The sequence below is a fragment of the Neopsephotus bourkii genome, unplaced genomic scaffold (assembly GCF_033783945.1).
Source record: "Neopsephotus bourkii isolate Nb327-2 ecotype Australia unplaced genomic scaffold, CSIRO-AGI_Nbou_v1 NB_1383, whole genome shotgun sequence".
Lineage (NCBI taxonomy): Eukaryota > Metazoa > Chordata > Aves > Psittaciformes > Psittacidae > Neopsephotus > Neopsephotus bourkii.
In genome coordinates, this window is record NW_026901862.1 from 477237 (window position 1) to 492961 (window position 15725).

Here is a 15725-nt window from a genome sequence, read left to right on the forward strand (position 1 = left end):
GTTATGAAAGATTTTTTTTTTATTTTTATGAGGATTTTTATTGCCAATTTCAAACACATGGAATAGGATTATTTTTCATAAAGATGTTATATGAAAAAAACAGCACTGAAAAAGCCTAATCATCTTAATTGTCTGAGAATTTTATGAATAGTGATATATAGGTATATCTGAGACTAATTGTTAAGTGTTGAGTGGTTAATTCAACTACAGCTTACAAGTGTGGGAAGCAGGAGTTTAATAATGCCATAACTAGAAGACAAACAACAGCAGGAAACACCAATTGGCCATCTTAAAAATCTGAACGTGCACAAGTCCATAGGTCCTGATGAAATCCATCCGTGGGTCCTGAAGGAGCTGGTGAATGAAGTTGCTAAGCCGCTGGCCATCATATTTGAAAAATCATGGCAGTCAGGTGAAGTTCCCAGCCACTGGAAAAAGGGAAATATAACCTCATTTTCAAGAAGGGGAAAATGGATGACCCGGGAAACTACAGACCAGTCAGTCTCCCCTCTGTGCCTGGCAAAACCTTGCAGCAGATTCTCCTGGAAGGCATGGTAAGGCACATGAAAAACAAGGTGCTTGGTGACAGCCAGCATGACTTCACTAAGTGGAAATCCTGCCTGACAAATTTGGTGTCCTTTTATGATGGGTCTACAGAACTGATGGACAGCGGTAGAGCAGTTGATGTCATCTACCTGGACTTGTGTAAAACATTCAACCCTGTCCCACATGGCATTCTTGTCTCAAAATTGGAGAGACATCAATTTGATGAATGGACCACTAGGGAGATAAAGAACTGGCTGGATGGCCGCACACAAAGAGTTGTGGTCAATGCTTCAATGTCCAGCTGTAGACCAGTTAACGATTGGTGTCCCTCAGGGATCAGTGTTGGGACCAGTCTTGTTTAACATCTTCATTGCTGACATGGACAGTGGGATTGAGCGTGCCCTCAGCAAGTTTGCCGATGACACCAAGCTGTGTGGTTTGGTTGATACGCTGGAGGGAAGGAATGCCATTCAGATTCAGAGCAGCCCTGCGGAGAAGGACTTGGGGGTGCTGGTGGATGAGAAAATGAACATGAGCCGGCTTCAGTGTGCGCTTGCAGCTCAGAAATCCAACTGTATCCTGGTCTGCATCAAAAGGTGTGTGACCGGCAGGTCAAAGGAGGTGATCCTGCCCCTTCTACTCTGCTCTCATGAGACCTCACTTGGAGTATTGCGTGCAGTTCTGGTGTCCTCAACACAAAAAGGACATGGAACTGTTGGAAGAAGTCCAGAGGAGGGCCACAAGAATGATCAGGGGACTGGAGCACCTCCCATATAAAGATAGGCTGAGAAAGTTGGGGCTGTTCAGCCTGGAGAAGGCTGCGTGGAGACCTCCTAGCAGCCTTCCAGTGTCTGAAGAAGGCCTATAGGGATGCTGGGGAGGGACTGTTCATTAGGGACTGTAGTGATAGGACAAGGGGTAATAGGTTAAAACTTAAAGAGGGGAAGTTTAAATTGGATATAAGGAAGAAATTCTTTCCTGTTAGGTTGGTGAGGCACTGGAATAGGTTGTCCAGGGAAGTTGTGAATGCTCCATCCCTGGCAGTGTTCAAGGCCAGGTTGGACAAGACCTTGTGTGATATGGTTTAGAGCGAGGTGTCCCTGCCCATGGCAGCGGGGTTGGAACTTGATGATCTTAAGGACCTTTCCAACCCTAACTATTCTATGATTCTATTCTATGATTTTGATTGAGACGGTGAAATAGGATGAGCTTGTCTGTAAATAAACAAACATACATACAAACAAACAAACAAATAAATAAATAGACTTAGTTCACTATTGCAGGACTAGGTTTCTATGAACCGTTATTTCTGTGGTTTATCTTGGCAGTGTTTTATTTCAAAAGCATAATAAGATGTGGTAGCTGGATCTCCAGTCCAAATATCTTGCCCTGGTTAGTCTTTGAATAACTTAATCACTAATAACTTAACCACTAAAGTTAAAAGATGATTACTCTGATATGATAGTTCATGTGCTATTGGCGTTCTGGTACCACTTAAATAGGATGAAGAAAAGTGCTTCTGTTTGGAGTACTCTCTAGCTCACCGGTATAGATCCACTTTCCTCCCCAGGAAATAGGGCACATAGATTTGAATTCCCTCGTGTTTATGAATGCATTTCCTACAAAAAAATAGTTACCTCTCTATAGTTTCTGTATGGTAATGGCAAGAGGCTGTGCTTCTTGATGAATTTAGTTCTGTTTGTGTGATTCAGTATGCTTCCAGTATGTTCCCCAGGATAAGAATCTGTGTATTGTCTCTGAGTTACAGTGAAGTTTAGAAGAGAGGGGTGTGTGCAAAATGTTTGATGAGAATTATTAGAATATTAAAGAGAATAGAATTTTTGAAGTCTCTCTCCTGTATATTTGTAGTCATGGCAAATGGGATTTCTTTTTCCTATCTTGTTCTTACATTTCTGTTTCTCCTCCATTTCTTTTTCATCTTGACTAAAACCATAGTAAGGGTTGTAGTTCTGGCAGTGAACCATAGCTCCCAAGCTCAGTGATCTGAGAGATTTCTGAAAAAGAAACTTACTAAAATGAATCTGGAGTTCTTTTTGTATTAGAAAGATGGGGGGTCGAAAGGTGAAAAAAGGGAGAAGAAAAATACTTAGTATGAGACTGAAGAAAACCCGCATCAAATATGGATGACTTGGCAAATTTGGATTAAGTGTTACTGCCAAACATCGTGACTGTAAAGCCCTTTTAGGGATTTTCTGAATTTTCCACAGTAAGGAGTATGACAAATAAATATATAAAGGAATTCATTCTGAGTGTTCCGACATGCTGTCAATGATGGTAAATAAAGAAATGCTCTACATAAGACTGACAGTCTTATACATTTACAGGGGATTGATTTAATGGGCTATAATTAAGTATAAAATTGGAAAAGAGAAAAATGTAATGATGAGCAAAATTTTATAGCTAGGTTTCTGAGTTGCCAAATGCTTCATAAGACTGTAATTTCACAACAGGATTGGTTCCAGAAGTGGAAATTGGGCATAAATAGTTCCAAAGAGTGGAAATGTAAATTAAAAAATTAATTAAGAAACACATTTTGTCCTAATATATTCTCTCTTAATAATTATAAACTAATTACTGAGCTATGGTTTAGAAATCAACTTATAAAAAGATTCTGAATGAATTAACTTCAATTGTAAATCTGTGTCTAAGTGTATTTCAAACAGTTGGTCAATTTTGGCGTATTATTTCATGATAATTGCACATAAAATGCTCTGGGTATGTGGCTGCTGAACAAGAAACATTATGGCTACTGCAAATCAGGTTTTTTGCAAGTATCATATAAATATTCTATCACCCTAACGCAACTATTGTCACTTTTTTTTCTAAATTGTTTTTTTTGACAAACGACCTGTATTTTCAATTAAGGATTTTGTTATCACTTATTTATCAAAGAAAGCTGTAGGACAGAATGACTCTTCCCTTGTTCCCTAATTAGCTGTACCTAGAGGAAGTAATGGATACTATGGCAGCAAAGGGAAATCACTGTTCTACACTCTTGCAACTGGCTTGGAGGCATATTTAATTCTTTGGACTGGCTTTGGGATAGGTTTATTATAGTGCCAAGTCAGCATGATGAGTGCTTACATTAAAGAATTTTTGTTATAAGATGTAAGTGCAATGGAGCCTTTAGGACAGATAATGAAATGAATAGTGGTTCTGAAGATACACAAATAAGGCAACCCGTCAGAGACAGTGGGAGGCTCAATATGAAAACAAGAGCTCTTTCTTCAGACAATTGGTGTTGATAACAGGTGTATGACATATTTGAAACTCTTGTCAAATAAGACCCCTGTCTGGCACAGAAATGTGCTGATTATAGGAGGTAGTGATAGAGCCAGCTCAATATGATTTCTGTTTGATTAAAAGTCTGTTACTGATGGGCCACAATGGTGGCCTGCTTGCACCATTGGTCTGAACGCCAGCTACTGTAAAAGCCAATGTTATGAACTAGTTGTTGAGTACCGTCAGCATGCCTGAGATTGGAAACGTACAAGAATGAAAATAGTACATTTGAGTATTATCATGAAAAAGAAGTCCGGAAAAGATAAAGAGAGCAAAATGTTAGCAAATTTATAAATTAAGTTGTTCCAGTTAGACAAGCCTCTTCAAAGTTTTAGAAAATTTATTTTATATTTAAATAATGTTACTTTATGCTTTTCTATGGAACAATTTAGGATTTTTTTTTAAATAATTATATGGATCAAAATGGTATTTTGCAGGGAAAGAAGAGCCAAAATCAAGAGTGAAATAAAATTAGAAATTCAAATAATGCTTTCATGGAGACCCTTATGAAAAGTCTGGATAATGCTGACCATTTTTTCAGTGGGAGAACTACTTTGGTAGATATATAGCAACAAATAATAACAAAAATGGGTTTATAAAAGAACTGAGCCTTCAAATACTTTTATTGCAGCCACCTCGGCACAGAACTTGGTACTTCATTGGTAGAAACTGTATACTTTCTATATTTTTCTTCTGCTTATTTATTCTGTTTTATGAGGATGAGTACTTTATTTATGTTATAGTATTTATATTATCTTAGTAGGCAAAGGATATAACTGGGCTGGATGTTATTTCCAACCATTTGTAAATATGAATGGGAAGGATTGCTGAGAAAGGTGTTGAAGTGTTATTGGTAGCCACAGAAGCTACTTTATGAGGAAACTTTCAGGTAAACTTTCTAAATATAAGTAAGCTTTATAATATGTATAAGAAAAGGTCAAATTGTAGCTGATAAACTACCTATGGCTCACAAAATGGCTGATGTTAAAACTCACTGCAAATACTGCCTTAATTTTTTTCTCTTGATACTTAGACTTTATGCCCAGGTGTATAAATCTCTATCATTCAGGCATGTGTTCATGTGCATCCAGATGGGCATTCATCTGATTGCACAGGGTAGTTCATTATATAGCATTCTGGTTATCTTGTTTTGGCTCATATCTTAGTGTGACATGTAAAAGTGCTTTGTTCCTAGGAAAAGCTTGCAAAATATTCTACATTTTAATGCATTTATGAAATTATTTATCCATATTTATGTGTGTATATTTATCCCTATACATGTAGATAGATCGATCGATCCCATCTAAGCAGAGGTTTCTCAGTTCAGATACCTTTACTTTTCTAAATCTCTAGATGCTGCATGAAGAAAAGTTTTTTTAAAAATCTAGAGATTATACTGTGGAAAAATTGCTGTGTATACAATAATGACTGTCTGAGTAGTTAGTCATAACAGTCATAACAGCTTCTGTCTTACATTAGTGAATGTATATCTGAATTCACAGTAGCAGAAGTTATAATTGATGTTTTGGTTTATAAGTATAATTGGGCATACCATTCACTAGTAACAACACTGTGTTTAGCAAATATAAACTGAATCCTGCTTTAATATCTTATCTGAGAGGAGTTAAACGAGAGAGAGAGCAGTTTAGGGGCTGTTAGATGAAAATAAGAATTCAGTGCCAGTCACTGAATTAAATTACATAGTCGAACTAGTAGAAAAAGCTTAAGATAAAAACTGGTTGCAGGTATTTGCAAAGTCTACAGGAAAACATCTGGCTATGTTTTTGTCCTTCAGGTACGATAGATTTTGCTAAGAACAGCACGAACAAAAATCCCATAAGAGCAAATTGGCCTGGGAGAAAATTAGAAGGTAAGAGAAAAACATCCTTATTTATTCATCTTACTTTGACTTTTTCTGCCACTAGTTTGCTTCCAGTGAAATATTTCAGAAGTGAATTCTCCTTAATGCTTACCATAAAAATGATTTTGTTCTGTGTAGTTTTAAAATATTTTTTGCTAAAAGGAAAATCTACTAGTACTTTCCACTCTTTGTTGTCAGTTAACATTCGATGTACTGGGGTTGTGACTACTGATCCCATTTAAAAATACTAGGTTTATATATCAGATAATATACATATTTCTTACTTTCACAAAATGAATGGGTTTAGGCCAGAGGCTAGAGGCTAGAGACTGACAGTTTTTGCAGATAGTTTAATGGAGATCATACTAGCAACCAAAATCCATCTTCCCCCTCCCTTCAGTGCCCTATGTATTTCTGCCATATTTGCCTTCCTTGCAAAACAGGACGACACATGCCATTAATTGAACTTAATGTTCATGTAAAATATTTTAACCAATTTTTCCCTGAAAGGAAAACTGGTAATTCTAGGGCATCTGTTTTGGCATGTATAAGTAAAAATGTGTCTGTCTGCTACTTGATTTGTACTGAATAGAGTAGCTAAGCAGAATCAGTTTATAAACTGCTCAGGGAGAGTTTGTACAAACTGTATATGTGCATTAGGTAACCATTTTCTTCGAAAGTAAGCTTTTATTGTACTTAAATATTTGAACATTTATTTTGATTGTGTTAGGGATAAAGATACTTAAAGGTGGGTGCACATTCTTAAACTTGGTTGCGTATCTGAATTGCTTCTTGATTTTAAGAGAGACTAATCTCAAGATTCATTTAGGAATCAGGCTCTCTGACTATATTATGTTGTGCTTTGCTTTTTATGAACTGAATTCACCTATGTCCTGGGTAGAAATAAAAATTATTTTCTTCATTTATGACACCAGAGAAGTTGTTAGCACTTTTTCTTTGGCACATTACATTAAAGATGGTGACATAACACATGAACAGAGTAAGCTTATGTTAAGCTGCATAAAACTGGTTAGATATCTTGATCTCCTTTGCAAATTTCAGTGGGAAATACCTCTTGTAGGTATAATCCTTTCAGCCTCCATTCCCACAAAATCTGTTACACCATAGTCCCTCCAGCATGTCCATGCCTCAGGTCTCTCTCTTTTCTCCTACATACTGATGTTTCCAGCAAGCCTCAAACAGCCAGTTCTAATGCCACCCTGCTCCAATACAAGTCCATGTCATGTCCAAATTTACTGTGTGTTTTATACAGGCTACACACTTGTTCTTTGCTCTGCCTATTACTTCTAAACCAAGTACTTACAATACCCAAATGCAAAATACTTAAAACAGTTTTGCCCAGCTCTGATTTTCCTTAACTGACCATGGTGAAGCTGTTTATAGCTGTGGGGTTTCCTTCATGAGCCTGGTCCTGTTTTATCATCCCATGTCTGCATCCTGTTACAATGCACCATGTCTCAGTTTTTCAAGTCACTTACTGTCATGCCATTAGAGTTCCTACAGCTATAGTGAAAGCCCAATTCAGGGCATGAATTTCTGAACTGGATAACATATAAAACAGACAAAACGTATGAAGCCATAATGCCTAAGCTTCAGGAAGCATCTACAGAGGACATAGACATCAAGGTGAAATTCAGACATCCTATTTTAGATCCAAGTATAATAGCTGAAGAGGTTTTTGCTCTGGAGCATTGCTGATGGCTAGAGACAACTGGCTCCTTCCACTGCTGATGGGAGGACTGTTTGAGCTCTACAAATTTGCCATGCTGCCTGTTTATACACCTGACTGGTTTTGTGTGTAATGGATTAGGCTATATTTACACTATTTTTTCTACCAGAGTAGCAACCCACTGAAGTGGTAACCCATAGCTAGGGGAGGATACCATCTCTGATGGATTCTTTTGTTTGCAAAGTGGATGCTGTGAAATTTCGAGAAAAGTTATTTTGGTCCAAAATGTGATCCATTTTTTTTTTTTTAAAGAAATTTTTTTGCTGTCAGGTTCAATCCACTCACACATTTTCAGTTCTCCAATTCATATTACAGGTGCTAATATATCTTTTAACCTAGTAGCTCTTGTTCATTCCCAGGTCTAATTGCTTTAACTGAAATGTAAAATGAATTAGTAAATACCTGCTTGAGTCAGACATCCAGAATGCAGATTTTCACCCTCACTGGTAGTAAGCAGTGATAGCAAAGGAGATCAGCAAGTGGAAAAATTGATTTGCAATTGGAAGTGAGGGGTAACCAGCTACAGTTTCAATAGATTTGATAATTAGGTAGAGCTAGAAGAGGTATTGGGTGTACTTGTCCTCTAAAGATCTGTTTTGAATTAATTATTTTTCATGCCCTGATTTAAATACAAAAGTTGAAAAAAGTAATTTCATCGGGTGTCTGATGTAAAGGTTAATGAGAGAAATATAAAACCTGGAATGTTTAAGTTGATTATCAGCAAAATGTTTTCTGACAGTGAAATTTGTTGTGCTTTGGGATTGTCCCAAAAGGCAAATAGCAGAAACCTAACTTCTTGGGTCATGCTGCTAAGTAAAGAGAGGCCAAGAAAACACATTCTGTGAAACAGCCTCATAAAGCAGGAATAAAAGGTGATGATCTGAGAATCCCCTTCTTCTGTAAATGCTGTGATTCTGCGATCCAGTGTTATTTGATATAATGAATGTTTAGTACTTCTTGGAGAAGTTTCTGTATTATCAAGGCAAGGTGAGAGGCACTGACACAAAAGAAGGAAAAAGAACAGCAGCAACTAGAAAAAACTTCTCATATAACTAATTAATCATAGCGAAAGTTTTCTTCCAATTAATCATAGCGAAAGTTTTCTTCCAGTGGCACCTTCTTTCCAACCACTGACATATGGTGCTCACATAACCAGTTTGATTTGCAGTATCATATCCATACATCTGCATATCAGATAGATATCTTGCTTTTGTAAGCTTGTGGCCAGGATTCTGTGAGGAGGTGTTTAAGATAAAGGTCACCCAGAGGTACTACCCAGGCTTAGGTAAGGGAAGGCAGAGGACAGCAAGTGTTCACTTCTGCTCAGTCCATTATTTGCACATTGAAGGGGCAGATGTGCAATCTGGGAAGTTTTCCAAATTCATTTTTCAGAACATTAGGTGCTCTCAACATTAGGCGTATTAAGCAAATTCCTCTTTGTAACAATTTTGCCACCAGCATTGAAGATCAGCTGCTTTCAGGATGAAAATAGATGGGTGAGAACTTGGGCCAAACCAAGCAATTTGGGGATAAAATTACTTAGAAAACTTTATAGCGGGTTTTCACTCACTTTCTTTGTTCTACTTAGAGTTCTTCAAGCCTTTGAGCACTTGCATAAAAAAATCTTCTTACATGGAGTATTACTGTAAAAAAAAAAAAGTGCATAACAAGAAGCTGAAAAATGTTTCTGGAATAATTCGGTGTACCAGACAATGAATAACCTACCCCAGCTATTTATGTGATCAAAGAGTTTCTAAATATCCAGACTTGCTGCTACTTACCCTTGTTATTACTATTTTTCTATTTCTGTTTTACTTGACCTTGTTCTTTTTCTGTTTTATTGGGGTTCTTTCTGCAGTGTACTTTGAAGAGTGATACAGGGGATAATGGATTTAAACTAGAAAAGGATAGATTTATATCAGATATTAGGAAGAAATTCTTTGCTATGAGGAAGGTGAGGCACTAGAATATGCTTCCCAGAGAAGCTGTGGATGCCCCATCCCTGCATGTGTTCAAGGCCAGATTGGATGGGTCTTTGAACAACATGGTCTAGTGCAAGGTGTCCCTGCCCAGGCAGGGGGGTTAGAGCTAGATGAGCTTTAAGGTCCTTTCCAACACAAACTATTCCATGATTCTATGATTTTGTGATATCAATTGACAGTTAAATTAGAAAATGGCATATAAACATACCCATGGAAGGACAGGTGGTTGCATTAAACAACCTTCCATTATTTGAGAGCACTACCAGTCTAGAAAAGCAACTAAGTGTCCTTACAGCAACAACCTCAGTAATGCCCAGAAGTTGTTGATTTAATTGTGTGCTTTCAAGTTAAGCACATGAATAAACATTGCTTATATTGGAGCTGTTTTCAGCAGAAGGAACAACAGTATTATATTCAAATATTTCTCCATAATAAATTTTAGCCCTTATTGTCTTCTTAATACTGACCACTGTATAGCATAATTAAGAAAGAATTCAACAAAGTTCTCAACAGTAATGAAAAAGGTTCCCTGTGTCTTATAAATTGATCACGTTAATGATTTGTGCTCACGGCATCTCTAATAATTCCCAAAGCAGAAACAACATGTCTATTCTAATAATTCTAAGGGGACTGTTTACATCATTGCATATACAAAAAGCTGTGTAGTCCTCTAAGGCTCTTCAGCTCTAACTAATTAATCAGTGATTTTGCTGAAAATGGCTGATGCCTCATAGACACAAGCAGCTATGAAAGAGCCTTCTAACTGTCTAGCTGCCTTTGGGCACCATGTCACTGATCAAGAGAAAAGGGAAAGGGAGATGGGGAATTGAGCTGAGGGGACTCCAGCCCCAAACTACAGAATTAGCTCCCCTCAGAACCAAGGGTAGCCTCAAACCCCATTGTTTACTGCTTCCAGATAGTGGCACGTTTTGTTGACCTTATAATTTTTAGCTAAATAATGCAGGAATATGCACATAGACCTTATAAAAACAAATGAAAACCCCAAATCAAACGAAAACATTATGCATCCATTTATTTATTTTTTTTTTCCTGGGAAGACAGTGTGAGAAGAAGCGATCCATGCATAGCAGATATTAGAAACACTGTTTCTGTGCAGTAGTAAATGCAGGACAGAAGCTGTTTGTCGTGGTTTAACCCCAACCAGACAGCTTTCACTCACTCCCCCTCCCCTTCTTGCCCGCCCCCTACTACTGGAGGGACAGAGAGGAGAATCAGAAAGAATGCAACTCCCACGGGTTGAGATAAGAACAGTTTAGTAACTAAGGTATAACACAAATCACTACTGCTACCACCAATAATAGTAATGATAAAGGAAACAACAAGGGAAGAGAATACACACCTCATCACCAGCCGACCGACAACTCGCCCCCCTAGTCCGACCAAGCACCGACCGATACCTCCTCCAACCCTGCAGTACACCTAGCCCTTCCGGGTAACTCCCAGTTACCTCCTGGGCATGACATGCTGTGGTATGGAATACCTCTTTGGTCAGTTTGGGTCAGGTGTCCTGTCTCTGCTTCCTCCCGGCCTCCCCTTCTCCCTGGCAGAGCATGAGGCTCACAAAGTCCTTGGCCAAACCAAAACATCATTTTTATCAGCTTTGTTCCCAGCCCGAAAGTCAAAACACAGCACTGCACCAGCTACCAAGAAAGAGAAAAATGACTGCTACTGCTAACCCAGGACACTGTTCCACTTCGCATAAAAGATGTAAGTGATGGACATGGATGTACAGAGTAATGTAGATTATCTGTGGACCATGCTATTATGCAATTTTTCAACTCTGTGCAGTTCACATGTAGATATAGAAATAAGGTCCAAAATACTGTGTTTACTTCTTACAAACTTCTCCATGAAGGTGTCAGCCCTGATGCCTGTTTTTCTTATAATACTCGGCGGGAGAATATGTCATGACAGATGTGTATTTTTAGAGGCCAGCTTTGAGGAGAGCTACCATAATCATCCAGAAGGGAAGAATGTGTGAAGAGTTTGGTTTGATGACTAAAGAGTGATCTAACTCAGAACAGTTACTATTTTCTCTTATTTTCTCTGGGTATCTGAAATATGAATATTCTTGCAGTGTAAATCAGCGAATTCTCATTTGTTTAAAAAAAAAGAGACAGAGAGAACTCCTACTTCACTACTTTAAATAGTCTAATAGTCTAGTGGCTAAATGATTCGATTGGAAATGCAAGTTCAGATTCTTTATTGAGAGTAATGGCTTGAATTGTATCATCTACACTCTCGGGGGGTTATTCCTCTGACTACCAACCTATTTGACTACAGTTGGCAACTTTGGGCAGGTTTCACTTCAGTTAGCTTAAGACCTTTAACATTAGGTAAGAAAATCTAAGCCATTTTTGTTATTTTTCTTCTGCTTAAAAGACCCGAAGAGTGACTTCAAGTGACTAATTTCTAAGATAGGTAAGACAAATAATTATTTTTGCTGTTAGGGTGTTCAAACACTGGCACAGGTTCCCCAGAGAGGATGTGGAGTCTTCATACTTGGAAGTATTCAAAATCCAACTAAAATACTACTTTGCACTTGATTTTTCTTTAGAGTGTACTCTAATTTTAGATTCCTAACATAGATGAGATGAATCTTAGCTGATATCAGCTGTACCTGAAAGCCAGACTGGCATGCTGAGACATAGCTAGAGGTGGAGGAAAATAGGTATACAGTGAATTGAAGGACAAAGACCAAGTCTGTGTTAGAGAGCAAATTGAAGTCTTCTGAGATCCAAGCACTCTAATAGCAGAACTACACTTCCCCTACGTATCGTGTCAACACACAGCATTCAGTTAGAAGCCTTAATATGAGAGTTGTATAAAGGAATAAAATATATGCACTTGTGAAATGTCACAAGGAAAGACATGTACAGCAAAATGACTTGCAGTTATTTCAGTACTAAACCACAATAATTACACACTCGTGATAATGACAGATATATCACACTGGAACATTTTCTCATCTTTCTTCCTTGGTATTCTGATTAGATAAGATTTAATAACTAAGATACCTTTTCCACCCCTGACAGTTCTTATTACTTTCTTCTACAAGGCAATTAATTCAGAATGAAATCAGAAAACAAATAAACAAAACCCCCAGTGTTTAAAAACAAAGAAGAAAAAATAATGCTGCTGGTTCTATATTATCTATGCTGTTTATTTTCACTGTAGTAAGATATAATTTCTTCAAGAGTGAGGAGTAAAAACGATTGCAAAATTATTATCAAAAAATTGTGTTTATGCTTCTAGGTATGTACAAGAATATATTTAAGAAAAATTCTCTCATGATTATCTTTGTTAAGAAATTTCTTAAGGGCAGGTTGAATAGAGCTTTGAGCAACATGGTCTAGTGAAAGGTGCCCCTGTCCATGTCAGAAGGGTTGAAACCAGATGACCTTTAAGGTCCCTGGCAACCCAAACCATTTTGTGATTCAATGATTTCTTTCTTTAATTACATAACATAGGTATTTTATTTTCTTGAACTATATTAAATGTAAATAAATTTGGGAAGTGGATTTTAACTACACCCTACTGTTAGGGTGGTGAGGCACTGGAATGGGTTGCCCAGGGAAGTTGTGAATGCTCCATCCCTGCTGGTGTTCAAGGCCAGGTTGGACAGAGCTTTGGGTGGCATGGTTTAGTGTGAGGTGTCCCTGCCCATGGCAGGGGGGTGGTACTAGATGATCTTAAGGTCCTTTCCAACCCTAACTATTCCATAGTTCTATGATTCTACATTTCCATCTTAATGCAACTAGAACACATGATTTGAAAGAATCAGAGGCATCTAAATGAGAATAGCATATTTCTCCCTCTGAGCTATAAAAGACAATAGCCTGAATAAGAACAGATATATTGAGCAGATACAGCTAGGTACAGTTTGGTATTGAAGCAGTCTGAAAAGGCCAGATATTTTTTTAGTTATTTGAAATAGCTTATTTGGGGGCTGGAACTAGATGATCTTAAGGTGCTTTCCGACCCTAACCATTCTATGATTTTATAAATCTCCGTTTAAAATTAAGATTAGTGTGATAGAATTTTTGTTGTTGTTGTTGTTATTCTTCCAGTTTTGCACAGAAAATCTACAGTTTTCAGATTCTTTTTTGGGGGGGGGAGATCTTAAAAACCTTTATCAAGTTAAGTTGGCTGATAGCCCTAAAATCTTCCAATTTTTGTTTTGAACATAAAAAAAATCAAACATATTTGTTTTGGTTTTCTGCAAGGTTCATCTCCCATGAAGCTGATAAATAGTGCAGTTAGTTAACATCTCTGAAAAGCATGACAGTTTTTCTGTGATCAACTTTCTCTCTGCTACTCCCTGCATAGCTTAGAGCATCTTACTCGGCTCTTTCTGGGACCTAAAACATTTAGGCAGTCTCTTAAGAGTTGTGTGTGGCTTCCCAAATTAAGATGAAAAGAAACAAAGAACACTACAATATTGCAGAGGTCTATTATCATTATAATAAAAGAGACAAATATTGCTTCAGGGATTCTGTACTCCCTGCTCCTGGTTTTCTAGGAAAGCCTGCACAAGCCACACCAAACTGCTGCATAGGTGTCTGTGCATGCCAAAAAATATCTTGTGACTGACTTCAGTGTATGATTGTTGACCTTTACTGAATCCCTTTATTAATGTTTGCTTTTATGCTTTTAATTTTAATAGATAGTATAGTTTTGCTACCTTTTGTAACAGTAAGCTGCACCCTTTCAAGCATGCTACCAGGTCCTAAAGAATTAAAGTAATTTTGTTACTTGAAGATCCACAGTTAGTTCTCGGTACCCTGAGCAGCCAAAGAAGGTGAAAAGGAACCGATCATGCTGATATCTGCACTGCTACTTTTGGAGCATTTTTCCAGTGTTGCAGATGAAGTTTATGGATTTCTACTAAGGATCCTTTAAGTGTGAGAGAAATTCTTACTGGCTTGAAAAATTTCTTGCAGCTGCTTTTAAAGATTATGTTAGAGATGTGAATTTTATTTATATGTCTCTAGTAAATGCTAGCAGACACTGAGTCTTCTGTTAGTAAGAAATTTCTTATTTTTAACCTCAGAGAAAGCTCATGATTTTATTCATGTTTTAATTGGATATGATTATCTCGAGAGCAGGTTTTTTGAGAGATGTTAAGAAAAATATATGAAGAAAAAAATCATGCCTTTCATTCAGAGTTATGGGATAGATCCTGATTAGCCATAAGGGTTCAGTGCCTGAGAGCTCCCCATGGTATGCAAGGAATCAAGATAAATAGTGCAGTATTTGAGAAGTGCAATGCTAGTCCAGTTCTCACAGTTGAATTTCAGAAGCAGATGAGATGAGTCACTGCTGTGAATAGAAATCATTGATATCACCACTTGTGCACCCACAACATATACAGGATTTAAACTGTCATTTAATTTGCCCACTATTAAGGCTCATGTACTTGCTCAGCAATGGTAAAAACTTCTGAGGGCTGGGACAGAGGAATAAATTCCATCTAGTACTATTTTACCTGGTTTTTATTACCTGGTTGTTCATTGCATCCCATTTTACAATTTCAGAGAGCTTTAAAATGCCAATGCACCTTAGGAAAGTAAATTCTACATAGCACGCATCAATTCACTATTATCTAGGCTGTTTATTGAGATTTAGAATACTTGTATTTCTCCTTCCTTTTAAGCTTTATGAACCTCAATATGTGACAGGGAATCTGTACACATATGTGACACAGTTTTACCACCCATGGATATAAAAATGTTGTGCTAAATTAAAAAAAATATAAATCCCTATGAAATTTTCTTCAGAAATGTCTTTAATAAGAGAAAAAATAATATTATCCAAAAGGGTGACTACATGCAACATCATTTTCTTTTAACAATAGAACACATGATTTATCACAGCTGCCATTTTGTGGCAAAGTGAAAGCTGGTATTGGATATCCAGTATCATAGAATAATAGAATAGTTAATAGTTAGCAGTTATCCTTTAATATTCCTTATTCTATGTGGCAAGAAAGTGAGCTGGAGGAAAAGAAAAAAGAGTACAGTTATTAATTCAGTCTTTGGTTGGTGTTTTAGTGAAAAATATGTTATGCAGTGGTCCTGGGAGCCTCAATGATATAAGTAGTAATTCACAGCACAAAGATACCAGAGAAGCTACTGAATCTTGAACAGATTATGTCATTGTTCATTATGGCAAACTGGGCAAGTTCCATTTCCAATCTATCAGCAGCTTGTAAAACCCCAACCTTACACGGAGGTGAAGACCATACTGGGGTCTCTTAAAT